This window comes from Onychostruthus taczanowskii, unplaced genomic scaffold, assembly GCF_017590055.1.
Source record: "Onychostruthus taczanowskii isolate IOZ18803 unplaced genomic scaffold, ASM1759005v1 scaffold64, whole genome shotgun sequence".
NCBI classification, from domain to species: domain Eukaryota; kingdom Metazoa; phylum Chordata; class Aves; order Passeriformes; family Passeridae; genus Onychostruthus; species Onychostruthus taczanowskii.
In genome coordinates this window covers 1,774,243-1,791,007 of record NW_024504122.1, presented here as the reverse complement: position 1 = coordinate 1,791,007, position 16,765 = coordinate 1,774,243, and positions in this window count along the sequence as shown.

The following is a 16,765-nucleotide window of genomic DNA, read 5'->3' as shown; positions in this document are numbered from 1 at the left end:
GTTCAAATCCCTCCCACCCCCCTCAATCTGCAGGCAAGATTGTTTCACTCATAGGAGAGGGCTGTTTCAGGGAGAATTAAAACAGAGAGGCAATGCAAGAAGTGATTTCAGTGATGAGTTCTGTGAATCTAGCTAGTTTGGGTCCACACAGCCTCTGAACACTGCATCCCTACCCACCCCCTTCTAACTCCTCTCAGCTTTTCAATCATCACAGCACTAGGCTGGCCAGAAGGCAATCCACTTAGGGGCTTGGAGCAGACCACAGCTCGTTTGAGAGCAGAAATTGACCATTTATCTGGGTGGGACCTGTTTCAGCTTACAAATACCAGCAGACCTAGAAGTGTCTGATTTTTTTTCTGTCACAGTGGAAGCAAGCCTGGAGACAGCAGTCCTGGGACTCTACTTCACTCTCAGCCCCAGGACAGTAATATTTAACCACAAGGGAGAGACGTTGAGCCAGTCTTGCAGTAAAGTTTTTCCAGCTTTCTGCAAGTAAAAATCAATTGGCAGTTTAACCTGCACAAGTCTGCCAAAGATGGGCTCACATCTGAATCTTAAATCTAAACAGCCCCAGGTTAGATAATGTGAATCAAAGAATTTTGATGTCAGATCCATCCATTTAATTTGCAAGAGCCCAAGTCCTGGAATAAATAAGAGGCACCTGAACCTAGTGCTGGCTCTAAACTTTGGACTTTATGCCTGTAGCATAGAATAATCTCTGAAAGAAAAAGGATGAGTCCCCAGTATATTTTTTCCTGATCTCAGGCTGAGCATAAGAGCATTCAGTCTGAAAAGAGATTTAAATTGAATAAAAGACACGTAATCACACTCAGGCAACAGTACCTGAGCAGGATAGTGAATGCACCTTTAGCTGTGAAGGCACCACAGCTGCAGCTCCACAGCAATAAGAAGTATGAAGAGCTACTTCCTTCAAACAGCTTGGAGACCAGGATGACACTGATCTTACACCCTGTTATGCAGCAGGCTGGTTGGACACTCTGGTGTTGAGCTGAAACATCTTTGTTTGCAAGTGCAGTTCCAAACAAAAGCTTCTACAAAGACCTGCTCCATAGGCTGAGTACTTGCACCACATGCTTTTTGTGAAGGAGCCAAGGACTCACTCTCCTGGCAGCTCTAGGGCTGTAGGACAAAGGATGAACTGTCAAGGTCAAAACAAAGCAGGGATTTCTCCTTCCACCCTGATGCTGCTGTGGCAAATTAAGTATGATTCTAAGGTGACTCAACAGTTGCTTTAGAGCTTAGAGGCTTCTTCCACCTAAGGAGATGAGTCTAGGAGTCTAAGTATGACAAAAGTCTGCAGCTTCTCCAGTTAAGCGTGTGGCCATAGGGAATGGTGTTTCTTGCTCTTCCTTGTAATAGCAGCTTCCCAAGAGTGAAGGCAGTGGGACAGCCTCCTCTCAGAGTCCCTCAATACCTTCTTCATTAAATGATGTTGGTAGGAGCTGCACAAAGGTCCACAGGCTCTCCAAAACAAGAAACTTCAGCAGGACAAGCTGGAAGACACTCCTTGTGTGCCCCTTGCACCCAGGGCGGATGGAGAGGAGGACAGAGGGGAAGGCCTCCATAGCAGAGCCCACCCATGCTAGGGTGGAAAGCAAAATTCTTCCTGAGCTGGGCCTGTCTCCTGCTGTCACAGGAGAGGAAAAATATGGTCACTCCCTGGGGGCTGTGCCAGCCCTGGACCTTGCAGTGGGGTCTTTGCAGGAGGATGCTGAAACTCCCAGCTGCTCTCAGACTTCCATCTTTAGCCCTATTTCTCTTTCCCCTCTTAAGGCAGCTAATGGGAGGCTGATCTACCCTCTGACAAAGTGCCAGTCATTAATAATGTCCTCTGTCAGCTGGAGCCATTCCCTAGGCTCCTTGTTTATTGACAAAGTGCTTGTCTCCCTTGAGCAGAAGCTGCCACACAGCGAGTGAGGCACCTGGGCTCCTTCCTGAGACAAATGACTTCAATTCCAGAGCAGAGAGGAGAGAGAATTGCCTTTCTACTGCTAATGAATCTCTCCCTGACAGGAAGCATGGAGACCAGGAACACCCTGCAACTGAGAAGTGCCCATCTCCCACATTGTCCCAGAGAGAGGGAGGGAAAGAGAGTCAGACATCTCCTGCCAGAAGAATCCATCACAGTTCCCAGACTATTGTGGGACAGCTTTGGAATACAGCTGTGGAGTTTGTCTTACTGAGCTCTAAAAGCCTCTCAATGAGATGGTGACCCTCTAAATACTGGTTTGTAGCAGAGCATTCAGAGCCAGCCACAACCATCACTGTGTTTGCTTATCTCCAGCTTTTCTTCCCTACAGTTACAAGCAGTTGTAGGAAATGTGCAGGGCAGAGTGAGAGGGCTAAGACCTCCTGCCAGGCTTGGCAGGGAATTTGCAGTCCAGGAAGGGAAGAGGGAATGGGAGCCCACGTGCCCCACGTTTGCAGCACAGGCACAATCCTTCAACTCCATAAGAACTCTAGTGGAGCCGCAAGAGGCCCAAGAGATGCAATCATAAACAATTTTTTTATCTCCTTATTTACTCTGACTCTCTTAAATGCAACTGGGCAGGACACCACAATCTAGCAGACAGCCCCTGCTTAGCTCTGAGGAGGAAAATCTCTCTACAGTGGGATCTTGTTCCCACCACAACCACAGGTAGCTTAAAGATAGGCAAGGAAAGTGGAGTTGGCAGAAAGGTCATAAGAAGATTAGGTTAGAAGGAACATATTTTCACCCTTCCTCCAAGTGACGCTGCTGTAAGAGAAGAGGATGCTGAGAATAAGTGTGTCAGAAACATTTCTGTGTAGGTGCTGATCTGTGGGTATGCCTATATCTGGGGTAGTCAGTATGCATGTGGGAGGGCTGCACATGCATGTATACTGGTTTTCCCACACTGTTCTTTGTGGCAATCACACTGTTCTTTTAAGGTCTGTGCCTCTGTTGTAAACTTTCTAAAAATCTGTAAGAACTTTGTGAAATGCAAGTCTTGCTGTGTTCATGCACCCCTTCCTTTCTCCTGAGGTCCGAGGTGGACAGCAGAGACCTCAAGGGATGCAGCTCAGCACAGAGCAAGGTGTCAGCTCATGGGAAAGAAGCATTTGGAACACTGACTGACCTGAGCACATGGAAGGGAGAAGGCTGGCTGACTTGGCATTGAACAAGGAATGATTTAGGTGGTTTAATATGTCTGGATACTTTAAAAAGCAGCAGTGCTGTGCTTTGGGCTGGCACCTTTGGCAGAAATGCTCATTTCATAGGAAAATATTGGAACTCCTCATAGCTAATCACTTGGCAGGTGCCAGAAGCTTTATCCAGTGGCAGCAAATATGCAACAGACACAACAGAAAAAAACAAAATCAATCCAAAACATGTGATTGTTTATCAACTGTAGCTTTGCTTGGCAAAAAATTTCAGTGGAAGTATGGATTTGTATGGGGACTGTTCAGATGCTAGGCCTGTTTCAGTACACAGTCCTTCACAGGCTGGAACAGTACATCATTGTTCTCAACACAACATAAATACTGCTACAGGGCAATGTCAGTAGGTAATGGGTATTGTATAGTAAAGCAGGGAAAACTCTTTTATAGTATATTTTCACTGAAGTCCATATTTCTACAAAGAGCTCATTAATTGCTTCAAACATTTTGTATATTAAAATACATCCCCTTACTTTATTTATCCTAACAGGGCAGGAATTTTTGTTGTACTTTTTCCTGTCCCAGAGTGGAGAGTGCACATATGGATTAGTAGCTTTCAAATCTGCTTCCAATAACCCTTTATCTGGTGGCTACAGATCTACATTTTACAGGAAATATATAGTTTTACAGAAACAGTCTTGTTTACTGCATGATCTCAGATGAGCCTAGCCATTTGGATTAGGCAACATCCTCCCATTGCCAGTTCTGTCAAGGACCTCATTTTGAAGCTCCCAACCACTGGAACATGCACTGGCACTCTGAACCAGCTCCCAAGTGCTTTTGCTGCACATTGAGTTGTGTCTTCTAACCTCCAATGAACCTTGGATGGTTCCATATGCCAGTCAGACAAGTACAGGTCCATCTCAAGGGGAGGCACAAGCAGGTATTGGTGGATGCAGTCTAGGTTCTCATCTAGGGAGACGAATTCTGCAGAGAGTTTGGGAACTTTCTTTGCTGTCAGCTGTTCCAGGAGGAAAGTGTTGCTGACTCATGCTGTGCATAATATTCTCCTCCATTAGAGCAATTGGATCATAATCAATCACAAACAACAGAATCTTTAATAAAAAGACCAAGGATATTTTCTATTCCTCTCAAGGTAACAAAGCCTGGACTGCCTGTCAACTTCTGTTTAGAACAGCTCTGTCTGTAAATAGCTGGCTTCATTTTGCATCAGATGAAAATAGATGGGAACGTGCTTTCTCCTGACACCTTCCCTGCAGATCTGATCCAAGTATTTTGCATTTGCCCAATTCCCAAGTTCCTACGCAGGAGATGTGTTGGCCAGACCACAATGTACTGTGGATATTTGCTGATGATGATCCTAAAGATCATCAATGGGCTACAAAAAGACAAGTACAAACTTGACAGCTCAGAAGCTGCTGTGAGGATTTGTCATGCATATGGAGCACAGAGGTTGTTTCAAATAAACCTTAAATGGTTCCTTGTCTTTGCTTCAGAATATGGGAATTTTGTTGCACTCCATCCAACTGTGACTACTGCAAAAGCAGTAATTCTGCCTGGCTGTCTCACCTCTTTGGAAATAAGAGGGACAGGAGTCACTGTTTAGCTGGCACACTGAGGTGTTACTGAAAACGTGGCTGACCATCAGATGAGCAGAGGCCTGGAAACCAATATCAATGAAATAGTCCAAACCAACCCTGCAGCATTATGTGAGATTTGCCACCCTAAACCAAAGATCTGCATCACTTCTAATTTGAGTAAGGATCTGACAGCACCTTTAAGAGGGCCAAACTGTGTATCCCAGGTCTCTGACTATATCTCAACACAACTGGTCCCAAAGTATCTAAACCCTTTGTGTCTTATTTCAGCAGAAACATTGAAGGTTGCTGGTGTTTTTCTACTTCCTGCCTTCAGCTGTTGTGACATGATGCTTCCCAATGTTACATGGTTGCCTGTTTTCTTCCAAATGCAGAGAATGTATTTTGCCTGAGTGGGATGAAACAATGCTGTGCATTCCTTCCAAAGATGGTTGCAAGATGCTAAGTACTCTAGGGGAGGAATGGGTGGAAGAAATATTAGAACATTGCTAATGTCTTCATTCATGGATAGCACCGAGTTCATGGTCTTATGCTGGTGCAGAAAGCTACTAAAAATCTAAATATGACCATAGCTAGGACAGTTCTTTCTCTTTATTTTTAAGTGGGGCATTTGACTGAAGGATTACTCAGGTTCATGGACACTGCTGCTGCTCTCTAAGGTCACAGGAATGTCAGAGGATTATTGAAACGGAGCCCAAAGTTAGCTAGACATCTTTTACTGAATGCACACCATATAGCTGCTTGTTATTGGAAATCAATACCACTCATGGACGCATCAGGGAAAAACAGTTACTGAAGCTGGAATGCTACAAAGAATCACAGCTAATTCAGCTGACAACCTGCAGCCCAGCCACTACATCTAAAGCTAAACTTCCCTGACATTGTGTTGAAACCCAGGATTGAATGAAACAAAAATCAAGGTGGCAAAGCTTACCAAAACGGACAGTGGACTTATATAAATGATGATTAATTTATTACTGAAAGCTTTTTTTACCTCTCCAAAGATAAACTGAATCTAACCAGAAGGTTTGTGTATTTCAGTGCATTAGATCATGCTGCTGTATATTTCATGAACAGAATATTTAATGAATGTTCTTTTAGCTTGGTTTTATTTTGATGTCTTTCTATAGCCTTTTAAAACAGATTTGTTTAAAAAGTAAATCACTGACAAATATTAATGTTTGCTGGCAGACCTACTGCAGGCAGGAGGCTTATCCATTGCCCCTTAGTGATTCTGTACGTCTGGCTCGCATCCCTCAAGCTCTTTACAAGACATAAATGTGATGAACTTTTCCCCAAGCTGAGCAAAGGGAGAACTGAGTGGACATGCTCAAGTGGAACAATGTTTCTCTGTGTCTGAGTTCATTACATATAAAAACACGAGACATACCTTGGAAGTGTGGCAGGTGTCAGCAGGCAGGTGTGCACACAAACGCCGAGCGATGTTTTAAGCACAGGAATGCATAAGCGTGTACAGAGGTGGTTGTGTAGCCACACAGAAGATTTAGCAGAGGCTGCACGAGCAGGCTGTGTGTACATAGACAAGACATGTATATGAAGGCTTTTTATGTCAATCTACATGCATGGACATGGGCTGTGGCAACTCATGCAGGGATGGAAGCACGCAAGCTGTACGGGCCCCACGCAGGTATCCGGACCCCTGTGAATACGCAGCTGGGAGCGGCTCTCGCCCACTTCACGGCAACAGCGGGGCTCTCCCCGGGTCTGACACACTCACCGGACGGCCCAGGGACAGAGCACGCCCCGGGAACCCTGAGCGCGGCGGGTTCGTGTCAAAGCGGCTCCGCCGGGCAGGGGAAGGGCCCCGGGCCGAGGCGGCCGGGCCGCGCGGGGGCGCGACGGGGCCGCCGGAGCCCGGGCCGGGGCCGCAGCAGCCCCGCTGTCCCGGGGCCCCGCGCGGAGTGCGTGGGGGACAAGCCGCCCGCAGCGCCGATCCCGGGAGCCCCGGCGGGACGGGAAGCAGCAGAGGGAATACTGCTGTCCGTGGGAGTGTCCCCTGCTGCCACCGGGACTCCCTTCCCTCTCTGCCCGCGCCCTCAGGGACCCTTTCGGGGCCGGTATAAGCCTTCAGAGGTGCCGTGAAACACGGAGGAAAAGTCGGTGCAGGATCCGGCATTTCTCCGGGTTTTTTTCTGCCTCCTAATCTGTGCACCCACAATCCATACTCCACGCGAGACAAGACCGTGCCACCAGCACCACTTCGGCGTTCAGTCATGCTAAGTGAGAAGCCTGTTCAACCCAAATTACTGTGCCGATTTAACAGTGTTAATGAGCAGTTTGGTTAGAGACTGTCTCAGTTTGTCACGAGCCCTGACATGCCACTGCTTCACCTCCTTACGGGCACAACACAGCACGTGAGCACCTGGAAACCCAGACCTTTCACCTTCACCTCGGCACCCCACAGCATAACACATGAAAGTTTCCATGCTGGCGTCACTGCTCCGGGGCAGCCCAAGACGGTGCAGCCTCCCTCACTAATACACAGGGCCAGCTGAAAACTTCCATTACTAAGCCAGGAGCCACTCTACCCTGGCAGGACTGGCCAGGGCTTCCTGCTTCTCCACGGATGGATCTCCAAGAATGGTCCTGATGCAGTGACTGCTCTTGGGCAAAACGCCTGTTAGAATCAGCTGAAGCCAAAGACATTGGAGGGAACAAAGTTATCTGGCAGATGAAAAGAGCAGAAAAGTGAGAGGCTGGACATGGCACCTTTTCCCTACATGCTCTTGGCTGGTCAGAGGAGAATGTTCTTGACACATGCTTTCCACACAGGCAGCCTGGGGTCACCTCCTGTCCCAAAATGGGGCCACCCATTTTGCTGTAAGGTCCCAGTTTGCTGTAAGGTCCATTAAAAACTGCTAAGAACTGAAGCTCAAGAATAAAGGGGGATGGAGCAGAAAAATAAAAGGAAAATTTCACAGGAAATGCAGAACGATTCCTTCCCTATTTTAACGGTAATGTGGACACTGACATTAAAGCAGGAATGGGAGGTGATGCAGGAGAGGCTTTAAACTCCCTGTACAAATAGAAATACAAAAGCTCCTTTGGCCACAGTGCTAACAGCAGAACCCTGTAAATATTTCATTATTCTCTACGGCAATTGTTTGACCCCTTTGATCCCCATGCTACCAGAGGCAATTGACAGAAAACTGTTGGGGAATCACTTCACTGAAAAATTTAACAGTCAGGTAGGGTGTGAAAGCTAAACGGCTCTGAAAACGTTCGGGTCTCACATGGCAGGATCGCTTACAAATTAATATTGCATAGCAAATGCCCGGAAAAAGCTCTTCTTGAAGATGCCAGCGAGGCCAGCGCTGAGGCACAGGAGGAACGATGCGATGAGAACCGGCGGCTGTCTGTGCCGCAGTCCCTGTACAGAGCCGTGGTGAGCCAGGTGCCAAGCGCTGCTGCACCGTGGGCACTGCAGCCACATCCCCGCTGCCCCAGGAATGCCACAAAACTTGCACTTCAATCCTGCTGCCACCGCACTGCTGTCCCGGTCACTGTGCTGCTGTTGCTACTGTTCACATTACTAAACTGTGTCTTGCTGCCAGGCTGCCACCTCAACACCATCCCAGCTGCTGAGGGGTCACCGCTCCTCTTCTGTTGCTGAACTGTGATCTGTAGCCACACTAGATACAGGACTCTCATGCTCTTCTGCTCTGCCAGGGTAATAAGCATGCTCCCTTATGCTTCACAAAACACTTATGCCACTTGGCCTCTCCAACACTATCCTGTCAGGCCAAAATCACATGAAACATCTTCCTCATGCACCCTTTTTTTGCCATTTTCCCACTTTGCTGCATTATCATACACACATCCCTTGCCAACTACACCCATGAGTCACAGCACTGCTCTCGCACTGCACTGAGCTTCTGCCACTGCAGGACCACTTTAAAACACTGCTGTCCCACTGTCCCGCATAACACCAGCCCATACTCACACTGCACTGTCACCAGGTAAGTCTGTGGTGTTGTCCTCTTGCTAACTCAGCTGTGCTTCCAAACTGTGGCATGGTGATAATACTTCATTTGCTGCCTCTGCTACAGCGGGATGGTGCTGTCAAATCAGCGCAGCCCTTTGCAAATATCACAGCAGAAGTGATCACTGCTGTACAGAATGGCTCTTGTCTGGAATATTGTATTACTACAGCAGCAGACTGCTAAACTCTTCTGTCAGGCTACAACACTCCACAATTATCACACCCGTGCACTGCCAAACTCCTACCACACGGCACCAGTATCACATCTCTGCTCTGCCCCAGGATTGCGTTACCACTGCATTGTCAGTGCTGTGTTCTCCAGACGCTCGGAGCTGCACGCACTGCATCCCAACCCAGCAGAAAGTCCACAGCAGAGTGCTCTTCTGCAACTGCTGCGCCGAGCCGGTGAGCAAACATGTCATTAGGCTAAGATGACATCCTGGCTTATACTTAATGCATCATTACACTACCCTACTTTTGTTAATTCATGTACCACTCAATTACAAAATGGTAAAATATCCTAAAAGAGTATTACCGCTTAATGGTATTAGAACATCACTGCACCAATATAACGTAAGTGTAATTAATAAAAAATATCACTGCATCCTGTATCCTGGCAGTATCTTAGCATTCTCCTGGAGTACACACCCACAGTGCACTATATTGCTGTGCTGGTTATATAAACACGGCGCTTCTTCCTTCACTCTGTCTTTTTTTCTGCACAGCTACAAATCTGTCTGCCTCAGACACAACCCTCTAGTCCTGAACTGCTCCTTTTTGCTGTTACTGCAATAATGAAACTCTCCATGGAGTCATCCCTGCAATCTTTTCTGTGTATCTGATTGTACCACTGTAGTGTCTGCATCTGCGACCACACCACCGCACCACCATGGAACAGGGTGATGATGTTCCACATCTGTAGGGCTGGAACAAGATATGCTGGTGCTGCCGGACCACAGTGCTCTGCTGCTGTGATATGCATCACCGTGCTCCTCTCCTGTGTTCTGCAAAATTACTGTTTTAACTGTTTCACTGTGGGCTGTGTGGGCTAGAAAGAAGTTTTCATACTAAATGAATTATCTGCTGAGCTGTTGCTGTCTTCTGAGCACAATGTGGAGCAGACTGGTGTTACAGCAAGTGCAGCTTCAGACTGCAACCCTGGACATGTCTGCACCTAGGACCCTGCCACAGCCCTGGCTGCAGCCAGAGCTCTTGCAGGTGTAAGTCCTTGCCTGTTTCAAACCTTCATACACATTTTAAAAAGCTTCATGTATCTCATGTATCCAGCTCTTTGTGTATCCTAAATTATAAAAAATTATAGTTCCCCATCTTGCCCTTGTATAGGGGGATCTACTACACCCCAGTCCTAAAAGTCCGTTCTAAAATCTCCACTAAATTTTCATTCTGTCACAGTTCCTTCAAAGAAAGCAAGTGAGAGATGAATACAGAGAGAAAAGGGAATAAATAAAAGTACACTCCAAAAGAAAGATGCTGGTGTGTGCGTGCAAGCACTGGTGCAATATACTCAGAGAAAGAATGAAAATTAGAATCATATCTCTCTCATTTCAGTGAAAGGCATTGTTGAACACCACAAGTAAATTTTGCTACATTTACAGCTTTCAGAACTGTCTTTTGACACTTGAATGCGAGCAGCAGAACAGGTAAAATAAAGATGCTGTTCAGATAAGGACTAAGCTCAAAACCAGAGAGGTTTCCACGAGTGGGAGACCTGGCATGAATTTGTTTGTATTTCTGACACTTTGGGGACATACAGCTCCATAGATTTAAAATATTTTCTTGGATACATCTTCAATTCACTCAGAACTACCGTGTAAGTCAGAGCCAAGACCACACATTCCAAAACCTGGTGCTGGAATATGGCTTTTTGTGACCTGGTTGAGCATCAATCTGCTGACCAGGCTCTTCTTTATTGTCACAACAAAATTTTAATCTAGACTTCGGATGCACCATTGGCACAGGGAGGGTAATACTTGTTTTAAGTCAAACACAACTGTAAAATTCCTAAACAGCAGCCCGTCAGTGAGGATAGAAAAGTGTTGTGCTTTGGAGAGAACAGATGTGCTTTGATTTTTATCTGGAGAAGTCAAGATGAACAGAAGTAGACAACACTCCCATATTAAATATATGGGTGTATCACCTCCTTCCATCGAATTACAAAAATTTTTCTAATTGTTTCCATAATCTCAGTCTGAATGGGCTCCCTGCAAAGCCTCCCAAACACACATTAAAAAAAGGAAAAAAAAAAAAAAAAAAAAAAAAAAAAAAAAAAAAAAAAAAAAAAAAAAAAAAAAAAAAAAAAAAAAACTAAAAAAAAAAGAGAAAGACAAGAAAGAAAGAAAAACTCAATGATAACAAACTCCAGAAATCATAACTCTGGTTGAATCAATTATTTCCAGGGCTGGATGGAATTTAGCCACCCAGGCTACTGGCTTATACCTATAATTGTGCTTCTGGAAGATTGCAGTTACATTAATCTTCCCAGAGATTACATTTTCTAGTAACATCCCTAGATGTCTCTGAAAGAAAATTTCAAGCTAGTCTCCCTCTGCCTTTTCATTTTTAGAGGGTAACCTCTAAAAATGTTGGGTAATTTCACTACCAAAAGCAGCTAAAAGCGACAGCTTTGTACCAAAAGAGCTTGCAAACACCAAAAGCATCTGTTCCATTCTAACATAGTGACTGGGAAGGCTTCGGAATTGGGTCAGGATTTTTTTTTTTTTTGTCGTTCTCCCCACTACCTTCTCCTGACAGCTTCTGCCATCAGAAATGATTCATATGCTGATTGTACAGAAATGTACCATAAGGAGATGTAAACAAATACAGCAAAGCAAGGCGGGGAGCCAGAGAGATGGAATCTAATAAGTAAATAGCTTTTAAAAATCCGCTTCTCTGACTCTCATCCTCAGCAGGCAGAGCCACAACTTCCCCCGGTGACAGGGAAAGCACCGGCACTTCCCCCGTCAGCACCACCGAGAGCGCCCTCCGCAGCGCCCGGCGGGGCCGGCGGGCGCCGGGGGTTCTGACCCGCGCCCCGTCCCCGGCGCGGAGCCCTCCTCGGGGCCGACCCCGCAGCGCCCCCGGCCGTGCCGCAGCGCCGGGAGAAGTTCGGCAGGGGCGGCCAGGAAGCAGTGCATTTACAGCTGCGGGCTATGCCCGGGGGCGCGGGGGGCTCCGCAGCGAGGAGCCGAAGGTCCGTGAGCCGCAGGAGGAAGGGGCGCGGAGGGAAAGCGGGTGGGAAGAGAGGGAGGGGTGGGTGGCGAGGGGCGCTTTGCCCCTTACCTGGCCAAAGACCGAGCTGAGCATGGGGTGAAGCTGCTGGATCAGGGGATCCGCTTCCACTGACCGATCGCTGCCGCTGGACTTGGTGGAGCACTTGCTGCTGGATTTGGACAGAGGTGAAGCGCCTTCCGAGAGCTTCAGGGACTCTCTGCTGGACCTCTGCCTGTGACTGAAGAAAAAGTCCTCCTCTGCCTCCTCCCCATCCCTGTCTGAGAGCTGATGCTGGTCCTGGGGGTGACCGTGGCTGGCGTGCGGCGGGAGGTGGTGATGCTGCCTGGATGTCCTCCCCGGTTCCTTGCCGCTGCCTCTCCTTGGACCTCCTTCCGCCGGCTCGGGCTGACTCTCCCCCCGTCCATGTGACAGCTTCCCCGCGCCCCTCGCTCCGTCCTCCCGGGCGCCTGGGTGGCAGAGCGGCCTGCGGGCACTGGGCTCCCCGGGGAGCTGCTCCTGGCTCAGCTCTCTCCCCATCTGCCCTCCTTGTCCTTTGCCGTCCCGGACGCGGCTGCCGCGGGGCTGGGGCTGGCCGCCCGCCGCCCGCCGGCTCCCCGCCGCCTTCAGCAGCGAAGTGCGGGACTCGCTCTTCGCCATGGAGGAGCCGCTCATCGCGGGGCCGCTAGAGCCGCATCCCCGGCCGGGCGGAGCGCTGCCGCTGCGGGCAGGGCTGCGGCGCGCCGCTCACGGCATGTCCTGCGGAGACCCGCTTAAATCCCGCACCGCGGCCCATGTGACAGCGCAGACAAAGGCCGCGGCAGGGGCGCTCCGGCGGGGGCTGGCGGGCACCGTCTCCCCCTCCGGGGCTCTGCCCCCCCCACCCTCCGCGCTGTCGCCTCTCCAGGTGAGCCGGGGCCTCCCCCCGCCGGGGGCCGGCTCGGGCCGGGGCGCGCCGCAGGAGAAGCGGCGCCGACGAGGGGTGCGGGCGGGTGGGGGCCGCCGGGCCGCAGCCCCTCGGCGCGGCGGCGGGCGGGAGTCGTGGGACCATCGCCCCCGGCAGCGCGGACGGCGAGGCTGGCGGCGTCCCGGGGGCGACGGTGGGGGAGGCCTGACGCCCGAGGCTTCCTCAGCTCCCAGCGAAGGAGCTCAGTGCCTCCGAGAGCAGAGCCGGGAAGGTGAGCATCCCTGCCCGGCGGTGTGACCCACCTGCCCACACGTGTGCCCCTCGGACAGTTCCTTTGCACCACAACCAGGACACAGCACGGTTTGGGGGTCGTGGCCCACCTGAGTGCACCACCTGTGTGCTCAGCCTACCGACACGGGGCCGCGGTGTACACTGCCCCATAAGTCGGCACCTATAGGTCTGATCACTATAACGGAAAGGATTCAAAGTCTTGATCCAGATTTCACAAAGTTCAGGAGAGGAGGCTGGGCCGCTGTGTCCCTGACATAGCTCACAGGGAGTTTTAAAGCAGCTTTTGAAATGGACATAAAAGCTTTGCTAGGGGACATCATGCAAGAATATAAAAATGAAGGAGTTTGTACCTAAAAAGCCGATTACTTAACATCTTTGTAATCAAACACAGGTAATTAAGTGGCAACAGGTGGTTCAATAATGATGTTCTGTTTAAAAACAGAAAGAGATAATGGCATCAAATCAGACATGTTTCCAATGGGGAAAGGTCCCAGTTGCTTCTTGCTCATCCTCAGACAGTGATTGTGCCTCACTGCCAGACTTGGATACCTCAGCAGTTTATCTATCCAGAAAGATGAAGGTGTGATTATCGCATAATAAGCTTACTCATGCTCACTCTGCTCTTGCTGGCACATGCACAGCAGTTACTATGTGATGACAGTCTTCTCTGCAACAATACAAGTGCAACTTCTTTGCAGCCTGGGGTCCCACTGCAGCCTGTGCTGCTGTGCCCCCATCACTACAGATATATGCCTGGTCAAGGCAAAGCTGCTATGAAAAGAGGAAGATGCTGTAGCCCTGGCTCAGCGTTGCTTCATCTCGTCAGCTGTGCTATCAGCACCAGGTGCTCAGCATCCATGTGCAATTCTTGCCCAAGGTGCCCTCCATCCATCCTATGGATGGCAGAGAGCAGAAGAGGCTGGCCCCTCTGCCCCTTTCCTGCTTCAGACATTTGGCAGCAGCCGTTGTGGTGGCTAAATGGGCTGTTGAAGGGGTTCATGGCAGGGATGTTTGTCAAGTACCAACTTTCCACTCAAACCTGCAGCATCATTTCAGCTCCTAATTATAGCCAAGGTACCTTTTGGGGTTTTGTTGTGGGCTGGTTTTTATTTCAGAAGAGGCTGCTCCTGTTTGTTTTCAGCAATGCAGAATCACTACTCATGGCTGGATGAGCATGACTCCTGGCTTTCCCTACTGCACCTGCATTGCTGGAGCTATGGCTGCTACAGGGGTCCTTCTGCCAGAAATCTCAGAGGTAGCAGGAGGCTGAAAGGAATATTTCTCAATAGCTCCATGTCTTGAGGAGTTAATTCCTTCAGGATGTAACACTGCTTCTAGAGAAGCTGGTGTTTCTGGAGTTACAGCTGGTGCTGATGAGGCATTGTTGTGAGGAAGTCCCACAGATGAGATTCCTCTCTAGTTTGACTAACACTGCCCTCACCCTCCTTGGGGTCTTTTGAGCTATTCCTGAGAACTGTAGTGCCATTTCTGTCTACAGGTGGGTTGTAGCTCCTTGCCTCAGTCAACTGAGCATTGCAGAATTTGGAGCATATGTCTCATTAGGAAGACGGACTCACTAGTGCAGGTGTGATTCATCACTTTGGAGAGCACGTCAGGGGATCAGGGCATGAAACGGCCTGACTAACAGAGGCAATAACAATGCAGACAGGGGCCATGTTACAGAACTGAGTAACAAAACAGCAGCAGCAGCTGAAAAAACTGTAATGGGACAGAGTGAGAGCACAGAAGCAGAAACCTGGCTGTCCACAACACCTGTATCTGGGTTTCAGCTGGGAACAAACCATAGCTGTTGAGAGAATCTGGAGTACATCCTCCCACAAATTCCTTTTGGAGGTTCTTCATGTATCTCTTTTTCTAGACAAATTAATCTTGGGATCCCAGTGGCTGCGTAGCATCCACTGCATACTAAAGAGCTAGTTATTCTGGAGCCAAATGCCAAGGAACAACAGTGCCCCACTGCAGAGAGAAGCACATTAATTCCAGCACAGCTGAGCAGCGAGATGTGCAGGGACATCTCTCCAGAGAGAGCGTGGCTCCTCTTCCATCTGGCAGCACAAAAGAGGACAGGCCTGAATCCTCAAGACATGAAGATTATATTATGTAACATGCACGCTCGCTGCTTCCCGAGACAGAGCTAAGTTAAACTATCCGTGTGATTCAGTCCAAGGCCAAGCCAGAGAGGAGCTGTGCTTCCCTCCCGGGCCAGGGGGATTCTGGAGCAAGTGAGTAGCCTGAGGCTGGCGGGGGAAGGTAGATCCAATTCCGGCGTGCAGTGACAAACAGCACTGCCTGCAAGTGTAAAATCGTGGCTTTCTGTAAGACTGCTTATCAAAAAGCAAGCCCGTGAGCAAATGCATGAGCATTTTGGGGGAGGGGTTTGGTCAATTCTTTTTGGCTTCACTTGTGCATAGAGAAAATTTTTGACAAAAATGGGAATACTGTTAAAACAAACAACGGCTGCGTTGCCTGCCCTGAATTCCATTTCAGTTAAAGGCCTAGAAAAGGAGTTTAAGAGTAAAATGTGTGACCACTGCCCATTAAAAAAAAGTCTCCAGCAAGCTGTTGATGGGAAGGCACAAAATGCCTGTGATGTTTTTTTAGTCTTTATTATTTCTCCCACCTGCATTTCCAAGAACATAATCATCTAGGGTAAGTATGATATGATACAAACAATTTGCTAAAGCAAACTAAAGTCTAAGCCAGCCTGGACTGAGAATCAGGATACTAATCAGGAATCTGTCCTGTAACAGAAGATGAACTGCCTAGCCCCCATTTAAGGCCTTTCCTTTTCCCCTCCATTGCTTTCAGAAGATTTTAGAAACACATCATATTTCAATAGTCACATAGATGCCAAATGTTGGTCTTCAGGCATATTGTATTTAGACAGCCATGTGTCTCCTCCAGAGGAAGCAAAAGCACTGACAGCTGGAGATTCTGTTTGCTTGAAGACTTGGTTTTGCTCCTCAAGATTTTCTCCACAGGAGAGGAATAATCCTGACAGTATTACAAAGGCATTATTGTTCCTGCTGTAATCCCTGTGCTCAAATCCATTCTTCAGGTTACTTGCATCCTGATTGGAAAGAGAGAACTTCCCTTTGTATTTGTCAGGACAGTGGCAGATAGATTGGATGTCACTGTTTTCTATGGTCAAATAGCATTGAAGGTGGAAAGGCTGCAGTGTGATCCTGTAATAAGCCTAAAGGAATGGGAAAGGAGGATGAAGGGCAATCGAAAAAAATAACAGTCCATAAGAGAAATGGATGAATGACAGGAAAAACACAATTGTAGAAAAGCCAGTAGACAGAGAGATAAGGGGCAGAAGAAGTGTGTAGGGACAAAGGTGAAGCTCCCTATACATTATAATGTAAATATACAAGACTGGCACAGAGGGCCAGGTTGTGCCCACAAAGCTTTCAGTGGGAAAAACAGGTAAGTGCAATCATGAGTGTGGAAGAGGGGAATTGTTTCCAAAGAGAAACAAGAAACCTTTTCACTGTGATGCTTTGTGTGGGCACAGATCTGGGCTTACCTCTACAGCTTCATGTTGTTGGCACA